Source organism: Paramormyrops kingsleyae, chromosome 14 (assembly GCF_048594095.1).
Source record: "Paramormyrops kingsleyae isolate MSU_618 chromosome 14, PKINGS_0.4, whole genome shotgun sequence".
Taxonomy (NCBI): Eukaryota; Metazoa; Chordata; class Actinopteri; order Osteoglossiformes; family Mormyridae; genus Paramormyrops; species Paramormyrops kingsleyae.
In genome coordinates, this window is record NC_132810.1 from 18,507,052 (window position 1) to 18,524,932 (window position 17,881).

A 17,881-nucleotide genomic window follows, 5' to 3' on the forward strand; every position below is an offset into this window, starting at 1 on the left:
ATGGCTGATCTCCTTCAGGCCCGTGCTGCCGGATCCGTAACGGATGTGATGACGAACACCGTAACGAACGGTGACAGCTGGGAACTAAGTGGAGCTGTCCGCAATCCCCACTCCCCTACCCCCACTGTCATCCGGCGTCATTCTCACCCACCCGCCAGCCAACGCTTTCACACCGAGGTGCCGAATCACACCCTATGGCTAGAAGCAGAGCTAGCACCAGTTTCAGTTAACGTACACAAGATCGGGCCTTCCATCTTTGTCAGGCAAACAGACGAAACGGCGAATGAACAAGGCCGAACCCTCATACGCCACGATGAGCCAACTTGACCCATCGTTAGTTCAGGGATGTCGTTTAAAAATGATATGATGCCTCCAACAGTATAGAAACGGTGCAGCCAGCCGGTTCGTCTCCAAGACGACTTCCATGGAGCCAAGAGGGGTGAGAAACCCACGGCGAAAGCGTGGGCCCAGAATGAGCGTGGCCGAGATCACCGCAGGAGGTGGTGGGCTGGGCGGGGTGTTTTGAGGGCAGAATGAGTCAGGCTACAGCCCCTACACCCCTCATCCCGACGTCACCAGGGATAAGTCAGCGTCGGATCTGGGCTCATGTCACAGCAGAAGAATAGAAAAAAAAAAGCAATTGTTCGCACATGGTGACAGGATGTGCGGAGCGTGAGGGTGAGGATGACCTCGCACTTTCAGGCGATGACAGAACACAAGGAAAGTATCACGCGGACAATCAGCGACACTGCAGCATGCATCTGTGAGTGTATGCAACATGAATAAAAATAATCACTGCTCGACGCTCTTCATCGTTTCGGCGATGTTTCGGGCTTATGTACAGAGATCATTCTGGGGCCGGGAGCATTACAGCTGAGGTCACGGGGGAGGGAGGGGCCTGGCCTCCCCACACCATCATGCCCCGGAAGCCGGCAGCTCCATGCTCTGCAACGTCGAGGTGACTCTCCAAAGTCTGGTTAGGTGAGAGAGAGGAACCGCAACGTATGAGAAGACGATAAACATCCTGCCTCACCCCCCCAAAGGGGAGTCGCAGGGTACAGTCTGCCAGGGATGCGCCCAGACAGCCCCCAGCCCCTTCCTCCTGCGACATATTCTCAGGGTTCTCCCCTGCTCATAGCCCCCCTCCACCCCCCGGAGACACTAGGCCCCTCGTATTTCACCTCTACGTCATAGAGTCACACTCCCAGAACACAGGAGGCACCTTCTTTCGGCCCTTTTCTGAACTGGGTCCGTGTCAGCGTGCCGAGGACCCCACGTGGCTGTCCCTTCCACTGCCTGTTATTAAACACCCAATAAAGCGTACAGGGTGATGAAAACGCGAGGTTAAACTCAAAGGCAGCACATATCTTCTCGCTCATAAGAAGGGGAAAAAAACAACAGAAGTGGCTAGAGGGGAGAACAGAGAATTGAAGTGCCAAAAAACTACAAACACGTATAAATCGTGACAGAACGCGACAGCCAGACTGGGTAGTATTTCGGGTTCACTTAACCGCCATTCCATCTAGCTGAGTCGCTCACTTTTTAAACCCAATCAACTGGAACCAATCTCCTGCCGTAAGGTAGTAAATAATGTCAAAATAAGCTTGAACTCAGGCTCTGTGACCCCCGTGCTCATGGATGCAGCTCTTGATGCATCCTGTTGACGCCGTCCTCCTGCACTCGAAACTCTTTTAATATTTCAGGGACCCGGGCCATTATTCCTGTTAGACAGGCTACGTGGAAACGCAGAAGCACAGAGAACAGGGGGGCTGAACACTGAGGACGCTGCTCTAAAAGCCTAGGGGTCGCCTTTCCCGGGCCGGGCCTACATTACTGTTAAAAAGGCTCCTTTGCTTCCATGGTGGGGAGGAAATGAGGGGTCTGAGTGCCAGGAAAATCAGCCCCCCCGCAATTTTTTTATGAAGCACAGCTTCACTCGTCCTTCATTGTGAAAGAATCGTATTTCCCTGCCCGCCCCCCCCCCCCCCCGACGCAAAGACAGCTGGCCAGCAGAATGGTGTGTGTTTTTCTTGTTTTAAATCAGTTACATTTGATAAGCTCAGGGACAGAGAAGGGCCTGAACGAACGCAGGGCCCATCCTGTGGGGTCGGGATCAAAGTCAGGCCCCCCGGTGGCGAGACTGGTTGCGCACAGAGGTCGCCATGCCAACCAGGCATTCTGGAAAGTCCATCTCGCGCAGGTGCTTCCCCCAGCAGCGGCCCGCCCCCACACCACAGTCACGGAACAATGCCACTGGCGGTGTTCAGCGAGGGAGGGCCTGCCGGGGCCCCTGGTACCGGTGCTGGCACGACGGGTGTGTTGAGAGGCTGCACCTGTGAGGGGTCCCTGGGAGAACGCCAGCGGGGGGGGGGGGGGGGCGTGACACATTCAACGGAAGGAGGCCCACAGAAAACAACAGCGCCATCTCCAGGACGAGGATGGCAAAACATGTGAGGGAAAGGGCTCAGTGCTGGCTGTACCCAGACAAACAAAGCCACATACTTGTTCACTATATAGTAGGCGAAACATAGTATGTGAAGTGAGCAGTATGTCCAAGTCCTCAGTATAGATGACAGTAGGTGAACGAAACCCGGATGGTACACTACATTTTGTGAAATTCCAAAGTGTGCAACCGATGGATGCTACGCTATCCCACAAGGCCACTGGAGCTGCGACCAGAGATGAAAGACTGCTGCTTGCTCAGAAATTTGTGTCAAGATGGCGGAGGAAGAGCCGTCTCTGTACAAATGTCAGTAGAAAACAATACCCAGTTGCAAAAGTTGAATTGAATATGTATCTTATTTTGTTGATAGTTTTCAATTATTTTTACCTATCACTGGGGTCAAGCTACATCATTGTAAAATACCCGGGGTAGGTAATATGCAAATGCAGTATGTTCGAGTGCATGCATACTGTTCTCATACTACACTAACGGTCAAGTAGTAGGCTTCTAACTAATTCAGTACGTACTGTGTAAGTATGCAATTTCAGATGCGCCTCCAGACTCAGAGGGCTTCTCAGCATGACAGCCATGCGGACCCTCAGAGGTCCGAACTCAGCGTCTGCCCTTCAGTCTACACCCATCTGGAGAACTGGCCCATTGGGCTACGACGCCATGTATAATTGATCTGCTTCATTCTGACGTTCATGCAGTAGTAATTACTTCCCATTATCCTGCCATTCGAGCAATCAGAAAGGTAGGACAGAAAAATGGCCCACAAAAATTCAGCGAAAAACGTATCCCGTAATTCAGAAAAAACCTTGCTTCCTTACATATTAACATTTATATGTTTTTAGCCGACACTTTTATCCAAAGGGAAGAATAGAGAGCACAGGGTCAGACAGTTCCTAGAGAAACTGGGGTTAAGGGCCTTGCTCAGGGGCCCAAGGGTGATTCTGCTGACCACAGGGTGTGAACTGGCAACCTTCCGATCACATGCTCAGCGGCCTAACCCTAACCCTAACTCTAACCCTAACCCACTGAGCAGCACACTGCCCTGATACTACACAACTTCACTGAAACAGAGCTGGTCACTAATCTCCAGATCTCCATGAGTCACATCGTCCTGGATGACCAGTCCACCAGGCCCATTTCTCAGGGTCCTGGAAGCCTGTCATGTGAGATGCAGCACTTACACCTAGCCATGGCGATCAAAGCCATAAGAATACCCATACATCTTCACAGGAACACATAAGATTCCAGGGAAACACTGACTCTACTCCTCGAGGCTGGCCGTCTGAGTGGAGCGAGTACGTGGTGCAGGCCCACAGTAGAGAGCTTAACACACGTTAATCCCATGGTGGCTTCCGACTGAGCACCATCCCCGGCCCGAATGCTCTTCCCAGCATCAGCTGCCGCTTCTTTATGCCGATTTCACAATTTGGCCTCTGCGGAACACTGTAAAACGAATGTTTCCATGCCATAATCACGTGGCATCATCCAGGCTAGGTCATATGACGGGGGTGACTTCACCTGATGACCATCCTCAAATCTGACTGTATTAAACAGCATCACGTAGGAAGCGGTGATGACATGGTACAGAAATACCTTGAAGGGAAGACTCCCACAAAAAAGCAAATTACAAACTTACAAGCCGCTCCGGCACTCATTACTGCGCAGGCAAAGGGACTGGGCACCTGGCGGCTCGCCCACCTGTACCTTATTATAACAAGGTAAACTTCAACCCGCTGACCTCATGTCCGCTCTCCACAGTTAGCAGAGGAGTGCCACATCCTCACCACCTCCCTTTGAGTCATCCGCTTTTCACAGGTTATTCAAAGCACTTCCATTCTTCAGACCCACTTTCGTGAGTAGGCCGACATCAACGTCAAATGACATTGCAGCAATGATATACTCATAGCAACTTGTAATTGTGATATTCTCACCCATGGTATTTAAAGCAAAACCGACTGACATCAAAATGGATTTGTCTTTAACATAACTTCCAGAACATACAGCACTATAATCTCAGAGAAGGTAAAAGCAGCTGTTGGGTTGAAGAAAACCTTTGAAATTTCCTGAGGTGTTCTATCTGACGGCAGGGGTTTGGGGAGAGGTGATATCGGGAGGTCGATCATGATTGCGATCCCACAAGCCGCAGGAGGAGGTTATGGAATCTTTTGTAGGTGAGCAGAGGAATGCCGCAGCTCCTCACATCATATAAACTGTTTGTTTTACAAGAGAGTAAACACAGCTCAACGCTCCGTTGTGTCTTTCCACATCATACGTGATATTAATCTCCCTTTCTGGAGATTTTAGCAACTCGAGGTCACGTGAAATGGGCTTCCAGTCTAGATTAAAGGCTACTGCTGTGCTTGCGAGGTAAATCTGCGCAAGGTGGAAGTACAACTTCCAGAAGCTGAAGGAGCCACGGCCAAGACTTCTGGCAATTAAGCATCTTTAAAATGAAACGACGGAGATATAGAGAAAGAAATTAAAAAGCCCTCAGATATTTGATACTTGGGGGGTGGGATTTATGTTATTGGCCTCATGTGATGCCATCTGGAAGACATGCTTGCGGTTCGGGGCTGTATATCACACGTTCAGAGCATGAGTGTAGGGCCCCGCCCATCCACCCCCCACCCCCCGCTTCCCCACGTCTCTGTGCCCTAGTCCCGAGAGAAGATCATCCAGCCCCGTTGGCCCGGCCGGCGAATTTCCACTCCACATGTTTTTCCATTCCAGCGAGGCAGCTGGCCCGGGCTGCGCACTGGCCTGCATCTAAGCCAAACTGCTCAGATCTTTGCAGGGAAAAAAAAATGTGAAAATGAAGACTTGGACAATGTTACCTTTGCTCTTCCAGTGCCTGTTCTTTTTAGCACCATCTCTGGCATCTGACAAAGGACCCCTTTCCACCCACATCTAAAACATCATTTCATGGATGCTGGTATTTTTGGGAGACGTCTTCATCATATCATACTACATTCAAATGGAAAAAAAATTGCAATCTATAGTCTTTGAGAGTATCGGTAATGAATGTCAGTAGTGTTTTGCAGCACTGCCTCTGACTATTATGGGATGCATGCCTGTATATTCATTCATTCGTACTGCTGCTTCATTTGGTGCCTGCAGGAGCCCTGAAAATGAGAGACACCTCGGGACCTAACACACACAGATTAACGATCCAGACTAATGGGACCTCATTTCCTCGGCCCACGTCTGCTCGCCACGGCGCCACTCATGAGAGGAGCCGCACTCATTTGACCATTATTGATGGGCTCCTGACGCCCCTTTACGCAAGCAGAGAGGCCCCCGGGTTCTGCGGTATTGGGGCGGAGGCAACGTGCATGACTTTGCGCGATCAGGCAACAGAGTAGACGCCTTTCAGGTCTTCATACAATCCTGGCGCATGAGGCGCCACAACACGAGAACTCTGCTAAACCCCCCTTCATGCTCTGCAGGTGAAACATTTGCTCATAGCCCAGCCCCTTCGAGCTGAGGGTGGGGCAGACCATCTCATAGAGGGGAAGGGGGTGAGGGCAAAGAAAGGCTCCATGTCAACATGGTGGACACAGGTTTTCATATGATGCTCCCTACAGTCTCCTGTCTTCCAGACTTCGTTATATGTAGGGAAACTGGATCGAGCCAGGGTTACGGCTACCTCTTGACGAGGTGGAGAGTGCCAGCAGACACTGAGACTGATGCATAGCCTGGGGTAATGATGGCAGCTGCATGACATGATAAGTGGCACTGCAAACCAACCCCAGAGACCCAGTGCCCGGACCTGGGCCAGATTGACAACGAGCACAGAGACAGCTATCATCACAAAGCCCAGTGGATTCCAAGCACGACATGAGGAAAGCAAACAGCAGCATCCATCACAATTTTCCATATTCTAATGCTCTGTTTTCCTAACCCAGTCCTTGGGGAACCCCAGACAGTCCACATTTTTGCTCCCTCCCAACTCACAGCCAATTGAGAACACTGAGTATCTAGTACAGGTGGACTGTCTCTGTATCCCCAGGCCCGGGTTAGGACACACTGTCCTAATAGAGATCGATATTAGGCCTCTCATATTCCGACCCCATCTACATAGGAGTGAGAAGGTCCTGCGCATAAAGCCGGGACCTGAGATTTGCTCGGACTTCATCAGAAGCACTTAGAACAACATCGATGACCCAGCGTCAGCTAGATTAAAGATAGAGACTTCTGGCAGTTAAAGAATCGGACCAGTGAATGGGCAATTTTCTCTGTGTGCTCATTAAGCGGAAGGCGGGTGGGATTTGGATGTGGCATCACTCCAAGACAGAATAAAGCAGGAATTAGTTGCTGCATGGTGCTCCCGCAGTCTGTTACCTGACTGAAGTGCTTGATAGAGGCCGGGGCGGAAGCCAGCAGTGCAGACTGAGATGCTTATCAAATCATGGGCACGGGGGGAGGGGTGCAAGCAGTGCTCACTACAGGGCTGTCAGCTGGGGATCCGGGCCGGGGCTGTAAGGGAAGCCACCCCCCCCCCCACTACCTCACCCCCATGAAGCTCATGTCACATCCTGGAACCACCCAGCACCGGCATGGTCAGATCACCGCGGTGACAACAAAGGGCCCGTCTTGCTTCCGGAACATTCCAGACAGGCAGCATTGAAATATTTTTTTCATTTCTATCATATGTGAAAACTGAGTTTTTATAAATTTAAATTCTGTTAGTGTTAAAAAATGGCAAATTTTCTTAACGGAAATGCAGCAGGCAGCACAACGGCTTTGAATGTGGCCAGTAACTTTGACAATAATGCTGTAAAAATGGGTGAAAATTGTGCTTTGGATGAACAAGTCACCTAGGTAACCAAACTGTATTGTACACATACACAGCATTAAATACTGCACACACTGCAGTAATGACTGCAAAATGACGGCCATCCCACTGTTTCTTTGCTTATTAGCTGTAATCCACTGTAATGCAGCTTGATCTACCCGTGTGTTCGGAACATACACACCAAGCACACTTTCACATGGAGTCTGGTTCTCTCAAGCCACTTGCCAGTTTCATACTCCACAATTTAGCGAGACATCAGCTTAAAACTGACAGAAAATGCCCCTCATTTATAGGAAATTTGTTTTGATCTATGTCATTTATTCTACTCCATAAAAAATTATGTTTAAATGCTAATAAGACACTTGGGGTGTTTTCGCCATCATGGAAGCCAAATGGCATGCAACGCAAGCGCTACTGGCCTTCTGCATTTGCTACTTTTATACAGAGATCAAGCTCATGCCAAATTAGCAGGAAAGCACTCTGAATGCCCGCAAGGACTTGGGAAGGGCGACAGACGTATGCAAGTCATTACTTCTTGCACATTCCATGAAAAACAGAGGCTGCAATCTCGAAAACAAGGGTGCTCCAGGTTAGATGATGAATTCTCTGCTCTCATAAGACCTTCAACATAACTGGAAATGTTACCATTACAGGGCAAACAGAGCAGGCTGCTAGGTTTGCACTGGCAGAAGGCACTCTTGGGAATTATGCACTGTTAATATAAAAGCACATATTTGCCATCTGTAACCTGGTGCTACAGTACTTAACCTCTATTAAATCATTAACATACAACAGAATTACCAGCAGTACCGTCATACTACAAAACTGAACAGCAGAATTTACCCTGAAGTTTACCATTTAACAACACAGAATTGACTTATCCTTGCATAATATGCGCATGCACATGTCTTTGAAAAAAAAAGACAACCTTAGATGGAAGTCTGGGGAAATGCAGGGTCCCGTAAGTTAATCCTCTCAACTACGGTGCATGAGTCGTGTTGGCCGGCGACAAAGGGAGTGTTTGTTTGTTAGGAAGCACAAGGCCATCCAGTGTTTCTGTCACAAAAAAAAGCATTTTCCATGCGAGTTAGTTATATCATTTTGGAGGGGAAAAAAGCACACACATGACAGCTTTCAAAAGGGAAAACCATGAAAACAACAGCGCATTTCATGTTTTTTTAAATGGGGGCTGGAACAGAACGTGCTCTCCTCCATGCAGTCATTAATTCACACTCTGAGCTAGTTCAGTTCTGATGGCAGAGTTATTAGGACACTAAGGAGGCTGAGTGGACTCTAATGCTGCTTCGAAGAGATGCTGATACTACATGGGATTTTTCTATGCATGGAATGCGGGGAACGGTATTCTGGGTATTCTAATGTAACCACGATGTGGACGTCACTGTGTCATTTTGACATCTTTCACCCTACCAGGAAGGTTCAAAGTGACAGCAAAAGTGACCTCACGAAGAAATGGACTTCAATACTGTGCCGTGTCATATTATGTAAAACACCCCCCAAACACACACACACACACAAACCCTGTTTGCGAGTTTCCCAGGGGGGCCAAACCAAACATGCTCACAGCTGGAGCAATAGACTCCCAGCACCCTAGCTACACATCATTACTTGCATAGCTTGCATTTCACACCAATTCCACTTTTGGTCCAATTTTACTCCCTTGTCAGACACACGCCACATTTTCCATAAGGGTAAGCTGAAACCGATTTTTACCCATAACGCACTGGGATACACTCAGGTGCTTTTGATCCAATACATAATATACACATCTAAAGAATAAGAAAGAAATTAAGAAGGAACTCTGTTCAAGAACATTTTAGCCTGTCAGTGACTAGGTAGCGATTTTTCTCCATAAAAATTCTTTTCCCTGTGCCACCAAAAAAATAGTATCTGCAAAAAATTGTTGGTGTAAAGACAGTACGGGTCCTAGACTGCTTCCAAGGAGGATCCCTTCTCAGAATTCACGTTAAAGATGAGCGTCTGTAACACGCTTTCGCCTGCAAGTGTCGGGCAGCTTAGGGGGCAAGCGGGCTGCCCCCAAGCAGGGTGCACCGGGCCAACACATTCAGCCTCCTGGGCAGGTCCATGGTGTACCGGGGAAACGTTTCACCTTCCAAGCCCTCAGAAAGATGGCCGTGAGATTCGACTGGCAGGTAACATGACCATACAACTGAAGGATGCTGTTCCACAGCTAACACAATCATGTTTTTACACTGAGCCCTCCTATGTTACCCCCAGTTACCCTTTTGGCTCGCAAGACATGAATACACTCCAGAAGATCTTCAAGGCGAGTCTTCTGTCCCACTCCCGACAGATAAAGTCGGTGGTGTCCACTGACCCTTCCAATGGGCAGGAAGCACTAGGGGACTCCACCATTTGGGTCGATCCAACAGCCAACAGAGTTAAATGTTCCCCAACGAGAAGCGACTGGGCCTGAATAGAATTTACATGAGCCCTCACCGGGTGTGCTGATCATCGGCATCAGAGCCAAAGGGAGGGGGATGCACGTGGGGTTCTGATTGTGTGAATTAACATAATAGCAGGAAATCACTGCTTTTCGGCACATTCCCACTCCATCTGTTGATGCAGCAGATGCCCCGAAAAAGCCATGTTGATTGACAGGAAGCATGACATGATCCAACAGATGGAGGCGCTAGCTAGCTAGCTTGCGACTGACTACCCCATCACGACTCCTGGCAGAGCCATGACATTGCAGGTAAGAACATGGCCCCCACTGTTTCCCAGATGTGTTTATGGGGGACAACAACAAATGTCCAATGCATGAGCATGACAGATGGGCTGCATCAGAATCAGAGCAGAGCCAGCAGCATGCATACTGAGGGAATGTATAGGGTACCTTCAAGACCTGACCACAGGTCTCTATATACACTCTCCCATCAAGAAAAAGTTCGACCATGAACCACAAAAGCAGCATGTCGCTGATACTCAATGGCCGGAGCCAAATAAATTAAATAGCCAGTACCTGAATCCACAATCAGTTAGCTAAAAACACATATCACATATCTATTAGACAAACAAGGGAAATATAAGCCCTATGAGGGCGAACCTGCTACATTAAGATGTTGTGAAACCTCTCCGATGTTTCAATAAATGACATCACACATCTCTGCTACACTCTATTCCACCAGCTAACCAGTCCACCAGCCCCCATACCTTCCCCCCCATGTCCTGTCCATCACATCGATTAACACTAAAGTTCGATTGCAACAGAACCTCGGCTGACCCGTGAAAATGGATTGGCCGGTGGCTCAGAGGTTGTCCAATTAGAAAAGTGGCCAGGTGTACATGCATCGCACATGCTACAAGGATCAAGCATTGACCGTAATGCTTGATCCTCTTGGTGAGGGGTTTGGGGGAGGGGTTATGTAATGGTGCCCTTTGTTGGCCTGACCATGGCATCCAGTCTACTACATGAGGGTGCCCATCACAAGTGGGTGGTTTGCCTCGGTCAAAACAGGTCTCTCCTATCTCATAGCACATGCCTTCTTCTTTCCAGCATGAACAAACTCTTTGCGTCAGAAGCTTGGCATACAAAAATCACGTTTGAGACAGAATGAACAAACAAATAAACAAACAGAGGGCCCAGCCTGAAGTTGATCAAGCCTCCCCCTTTCTGGTTTTGTTTTTTTACTCTTCTGAAAAACTTTGATCACAGGCTTTGTCTTGGGTTCAAAGCGGGCTGGCCTTCGTTAAAACGGCCTCGCACCTCGTTACGCCTGCTCCACAAATCGCCCGGGGGCCCCTCCGCCGCCACCGTTAGTACTCCTAATTACCATAGGGCCTGACCAGAGAGCACAGGCCCCGCCCTTCATCTGGGTCCCATCTGAGCACCAGCTCGAGTCCAGCTGAATGAGATATTTCCCCCAGTATTGAAAAGTGAAACATGTTCCCTTCTCGTCCTGCATCAGATCTGCTCTGTTTGATTATCCTCCCTCCTATCCGTTCATTCCTTTGGCCAAAATGGTGGAATGAGGGTTCAGCACCGCCGAGCCAAAGCGGTTTGGGTTGGAGGGGGGCGTCCCAGGTGATCCTGTCTCGCCAGGGACTCTTCCAGCCACCGTCAAATGCCCCCCCGTCAAGCCTTACTCCTCTAACCCCTCCCCCCTTCCAAAGCAACGGCTCCGCAGCCCCGCGACCGGCTGCAATGAAATCGCTGGTGCAGATGGGAGAAATTAGACGGCCAGCTCAACTGGAGGGCGGTTAAATCTCAAATTACTTTCAGACGCGTGGCGCGCGCAGACCAGCGGCACAGCCAGCGGCTCCGGGTCGAGTGCGAGTGAATGCAAGCCCGGCAGGAAGTGACTCCGGAGCTTCGTCGGGTCTCACTTCCTCACTGTTGTAAACCCCCCACCCCAAACGAACGCCCGTGCTCAGACAGCACGAATCCAGCTCCCCCCCCCACCCCCCTGTCAAAATGTCACCACACTGTTAGATTTCAGATTTCTGACTCACTTTCGGTACTCCAATGACACATCACGCGCGGGTGGTGTGTGTGTGTGTGTGTGTGTGGGGGGGGGGGGCTAGGCAGACGGACACAGAATCCGTGGGAAATTGCAGGCAGTCTCACGTTAGCACGAGCGCTAAGCGTTAATGAGCCTGACACACAGACACGCTGCTCACCGGCACTCCTCACTTTCCCACAGGATCGCTGCTGCTGTTCCGCATCTGGGGCCAGAGGTCCCACTCTCCTGCCACCCACCAGATCGCAGCATTCTCCAGACTCCTGCCATACAGCCCTAGTTACCATGGCAACACAACGCTTTGACCACAACCATCTACGCAAACCTGTGAAAGAATAGCTGGGAGCTCGAGTTAGCATTAAAAAGTGCCCTTGAAAAATCCCGGCTTGCGTTTTAATATTTAAAAACATAACGTGCATTAAAGCTATTAACATTCCGGCAAAAAAAAAAAAAAAAAACACCCACCCCATACACGGAACAATACTGCCCTGAAATTAAGAGCATTTTAATGCAGGATATTGATGTGCTTAGCAGAGAGACCAGCACGCATCCTGGAAGGATTAGACGGTGCGTATGTATATGCACATCTAAAGTCTACTAACAGCAGCTTCAACAACCTGGTTCTGTAAAACCCTCAAATCTCAACAGATTTTAAGTGAAGTGCAGTGGGTCGAACTAAAAACAGGGGAGCGGGTGTGATTACAAAGGCTGTCGAGGGTCATTACTCTGCAGCATACATGTTAAACTTGGCACGGGACACACTGCAAGGGACACAAATCATTTTCATTCCACTGTGGGGCAGTTTAAGTCGGGCAGCGTGGAACCCCTAACTGTGAATGCAGCTGTGAGACCTCCCCCCAGACATGGGCTGCAGGAGGGGAGGGGGGGATGAAGTCCAGCATGTCTTTGACACATTACTCTAGCTGCCTCTCAGAACCAGCTAAAATATCCCGGGGAGAAGCAGGCAAGGTGAAAACGTTAGTGAAACTGCCATTTGAGGAAACGTTTGCTTTCTTTTTCCTTTATTTTCCCATGTAATTTGTAAACTTTTTAGGACTGAAGTCTGAAATCCTAAAAGATGAGGAAACAGAGTTCAGCGTTTCCAGCCCTAGTCGACTCCACCACACCTCAACATGGCGGCAACATCAAGGCTGAATTCCCGAGCCTGCGAGCTGACCCCAGCAGCCCGCAGAATCACGCCCGAGGAACGCCTTTGTTCTTTGTTGTACTTCTTTTTTTTTTTTTATCGGAGTCATGAACTTCCGTCCTGGGAACACCCCCCCCAGTCTCGATGCATGGGACAACTTGGGCGACACCAAACAGGAAGCCCTACGTAATCAGATGCTGTAATGTTTATTTCCATCCATCACTCTTGGCCTTCCCCAGCACAAAAGCCCAGGCACCGGGGCACATGGGGGGGGGGGGGTGCCTTCCTCACTGTCACCTAGGCCTCATGCAAAAGAACCTAAAACCATTTTGCTTAATTAACATCCTAAAACCCGCAGCCTGTGCTCTCGTACTTAAGCTCAATAAACCATCCCTTGTTGCGCATACAATTCCGGTGAAACTTTAAAGGTGAAACAGTCAGGCTGCTCCAACAAAAAAAACCTACCACGCAGAGTAGAATAGCATTACAGGACAATTATCCCAATTACAGACATAATTAAACTGTCAGAGCCCTGAAGGAAAGAAAACTGCAAGAAAGCAGGCCGTCGCTTCCTGCGTTTAACTTCAAAAGCCTCCGTCTGCTAATGTGGGCCCTTGTGAAGTTCTGTTTTGCCTGAGTTTCCAGAAAGATTACATCATCACGAGCAAAAGAAGCGCAGAAAATCGGCCGTCGCAAACAGCAAAGACAGAAACGGTTATTTTACGCATTTGGATGTGTTTTATGTAATTCAAGGACTCCTTTTCAAATCTTTCTGACAAATTTTAAAAAGCTAGACACAGGCATGCGTGTTCATTACATTAGGTAGAGAAAAGTTAAAGAGCAGATTCCAAGGCCAGAGTGATCTTCAAGGAATATGACCTCAGTTAACATTAATCCACAAAGCATGCCAGAAATGTGTCACCACAAACGTAGCTACAACATTTTGCTACTCCTTGCAAAACAACTTCCTTCGACAATCTTCTATCCAACGATTCGATACAAAGAAAAGCAACCTGCAGAACTGGAAAAAACACTAAACAAAGCAAGGCTTCTCTGGGGCGAAGCTTTTCAAACAATGAACTATACAGCTGTTCGTTTGTCCCCACAGCCAGAGCGAATTTCAGAATGGTTATTCACTAAGTGGTGGCAATCAGCAGAGATTTATCTTGTGAATTAAAGAAAATTAGGGGGGTTACATTTTATTGGATGAAAGTATTGACCCACAAGGGCACTGCTCATCTTGTTTTACATACACAGTTGTACGTGACGGTTTTGGAACTGGGAAGGGATTTTATGAAATTCCATCAGAAGTAGGGAAAGGAATTGATGTGTTTGCAAGCCACAGCAGGTTCGGACGCTGTGCCTGTGATCAGTAGGTCGCTGGTTTAAATCCTGTGGTTGGCAGCTTGAGCTCAGTGTTGGGTGCTTGAGCAAAGCCCATACCCCCCAAACCAGGCACTGTTTGACCTTGCTTCCTCAAAAATATAACTTTGGAGAAAACGACAGACAGATGATAGACAGACAGATTAGTTAGTTCGTTTCAAAGAGACTGAGCAACTGAGGGACCCCAGATATAACCCAAGAAGATGTTGGTCTACTGACGAGAACACGGGCCAAGGTAGAAGAAGAGAACACACACGTGGACTGCATTATTCCAGCACCTGAACACCACAAGGGGCTCCTCGATCCACCCCCAAACTCCATGTGCTCCAAGTGCCAGGTTTGGCCTGTCACAGATGCTGACTCTGCTGATCCAGAACCACCAACCTTAACAAAAGTGTGATGGGAGATCCTGTGAATTTAACACCTACCCTCCAATGCCCTGTACCCCCCCAGACCGATGTTTCACCCATTAACGAGGAGATCGAGCTTTCGTCAAATCAGTCACACCTCCTATGAGAAGGTGGACATTGTACTTGCTATAGAAATGTTTCCTTAGAGAAAGATTTTCAGTCCCCGTTGAATGCAGGCGGGAAAAACCAGGTTCCGCTTCGATTCCACGGTCATTCTTTGCATGTGACGGAGGATTTACGGCGAAAGCCGCTTCTGCGGAAACGTGATTATCTCTCCCTGTTATCAGTCTCCATTGTCAAATAAAGATTAGCATGCCAACCCTTCGCTACGCCAGACAGCGTGTTTATACATGTCTTTAGGAACATTTAGCTGCCTTTTCTTTGCCAGCTGTTACGGTACAATCCAGTTATATGAATCTGATTTAAGCCAACCTTACAAATAACACTTTAATGAAAGGCACGAGAGGCATGGATAAAAATGGCGTAACCAGAAGGTTGCAGGTTCCAGAGATTCATGGGGTTCTGAACTGAGCCCAAATGTATATGTGACAGATGCACAAACAGGGTACAAACCATAATGTTACACATGGACTCAAGACTGGGGAACTCAGGAGAAAAATAGAGCAACTTTTTTTTATGTACTTAAAATTAAATCATGAAAATCATGGAAAATGGCTTTTAAATTAAAGCTTTTTTCATACTTTTAATTTCCTGGGACGCTCTTGCAGGGCTGCTTTGGTGCAAGCATTCCAGTCTAATTAGTAATGTGTGTGTATTTGCGGTGCAGCGACTGGTAAATCGCTTACCCATAAGCCTTTGCCTCGGCTCAGGAAATGACAGCACACAGGGGCAAGGTTCCATCCAAACAATATCTACTGAGATATTACCACATAAAACACTTTTCCTGTCCGCTCCCAGATGGTTCCAAAGCACCGTGTGTTTTTTTTTTTCTCTCTGCTGACCGGAGGAATTTGTGAATGGCCGAAGTCCCCTTAAGGGTCCCGAGCCAAATCCCGTATTAAAATCTGACACCACGTACGGATTGCAGCAGAGTCTCTGAGTGTACGAGGATGGCCCCTTTGGTGAGAAAACACCAGAGTCATTCTTTTATTTCCCCTTCGTCAAAATTAAAAGCAGATGTCTGCACGTTGAAATGACAGTACAGAGGATGACGTAAGCTAGTCACTGAGGCCTCGCAATAATAATATTAAAACTGAATCACACCACGGTTACAATGTCCTGTAATTTGTATTATGGTTTTACAGTACAATTACTCAAATATGCCCTGTGTAAAAGTATTTGAGGGCTTTATTCCTTATTAAATATTGTAATCCTACTTAACCAAACAATCAAGTTAAAGCTCAGCACCTTTCTACCTGATAGCAGACAATGAGCGACTGTTTTATGGTGACGCTTGGCTGGTCTCTGGAAATGTCTGCCGTTATGGTTTTTTCACATGAATTTGAGCCATAAAAAATCACCTTTCAGACACGGAGAGACGATGACCTGGAAAACGGCAATCCAGAAACCAAATGACATCACACACAAGCAAGGTTTACTTTTTCAATTCTAGGGGTTAAAACTCCTAATCTGTGTTGTTACGGCATTCATCCACTGTGCCTGACCACCTGGGTGGTGATGTAACGTGATTTCCTGCTCAGCCCACAGGACAGTGAACACAAAACCCACAAATGAACACAATACAGAAGGAGAAAATACATATTCACTGGCTTCAGTGGCCCAGGCGTGACACCCCCGAATGTCACAAGGTGCCATCAACGTGACAGAGAGACCGGAGCGCTCAACGTCATGTAAACGCAAAGGCATTTTCAGGAGCCGGAGCCGCCGCTCGCATACGAAATTCTTGACATCTTTCCAGGCTGTAACAGGATCCCAGAAAATATCAATAACAATTGGATTTTCTGCTCCGTGAACCAGAACTCAAGATAACTAGTTTGCGAACGCCGGCAGAGCAGTACACTGCCCTACAGGAGTGCCGACTTGACCCAAACTGAACCGTGTTGGGTTAGTAATTCAATCTGTGCGACTCCTTCGACCAGAAATACTGTGTCGCGGCATGGGCTGAGCACAGTCCTTTTCAGATATCCTTCTGATGGGGCAGTGATCACTTCCAGCGGCCCAATGAGAATGAATGGCCCAGCCAGTGCCAATGAAAGGGGAATGAGCTGGAATCGTGCTGCTCACATGATAAATGCAATTCCAACACTTTGCCCAATTAGCCCGATTTTCCAGCCCACCTCTACGATTCAGACGGATACGAACGAAGGCCAGCGTAACCCCGACGTGAAACACGCCTCGCTCTATTACACATGCATAAGGGAAAAGTTCCAGATAAATCCCTGAAAGGTGACGTGAGTTTCCTCAAACAATTTTGAGCTAGATCTGGTGCCCCATGCACCCCGACAGACCGCATGCAGACAGCAAAGCAGCGTCGCATAAGGGAAGATGCTCGCCGTCTTGCGTCATCACAGACGGTGCATGCGTTTGGCACTCGGCCTCCCACGGGCCTCTCTAACCCACTGCGAACACGATTAAGCTGCGCGGAATGAAAATGTGTTTTTTTTCGGGGCTTTTTCTGTTTAATCAGGGGCAAAAGCAGCTCTGCTCTTCTCATTTCCTCTTACTGGCTTCCAGGTCACTGGGAATCAGTGCAGAATAAATGAATTACATGTCTGTTGTTTACATAACGTAAAACCATCAAGGCCTAAGTGCTGGCTTTCTGTGGAAACCTCACCGCACGCACACATGCACGCCGGTGCTGTCCGCACACCCATGAATCTTGAATATTAATTTCCTCTTTCTCACTCCATCATCTCAGAAGCTCCCCATTCAGGCTGAGTAAGTTACAGCCTTACGGGGCCAATGTGAGTTTTTCAGCTAAAGGTGAAACTCGGCACGCAGGAGGCCCAACGTCCCACTTGGCCTAAGCGCTGAATTTTTGGTCGTGGCCCCCAGAAATTAGAATGGAGCCTCCCCCACCCTTGGATTTACAGTTCCTCCTAGACGTTATTCTCCTTGAGAGGTAGATCTAGCCCAACAATACTGCAGCGGAAACTGAGCTGATGGTTCAATCCTCTCTACCTCATTTCCCCCCCACCCCCCAGAAGATTTCGATTTCTGTCTAATCAAACTCTCCCCTAATACGGCCGTATTTTTTATTCTTTTTAAAAC

The 17,881-nt window shown here is 48.3% G+C and overlaps 1 protein-coding gene across 3 annotated transcripts in view; it reads right to left on the bottom strand.

Annotated features, from left to right (window-relative positions):
• The window catches only part of prkd3 (protein kinase D3), a 45,555-nt gene that overhangs the window by 23,433 nt on the left and 4,241 nt on the right, over positions 1–17,881 (bottom strand). The window lies entirely within an intron of this gene.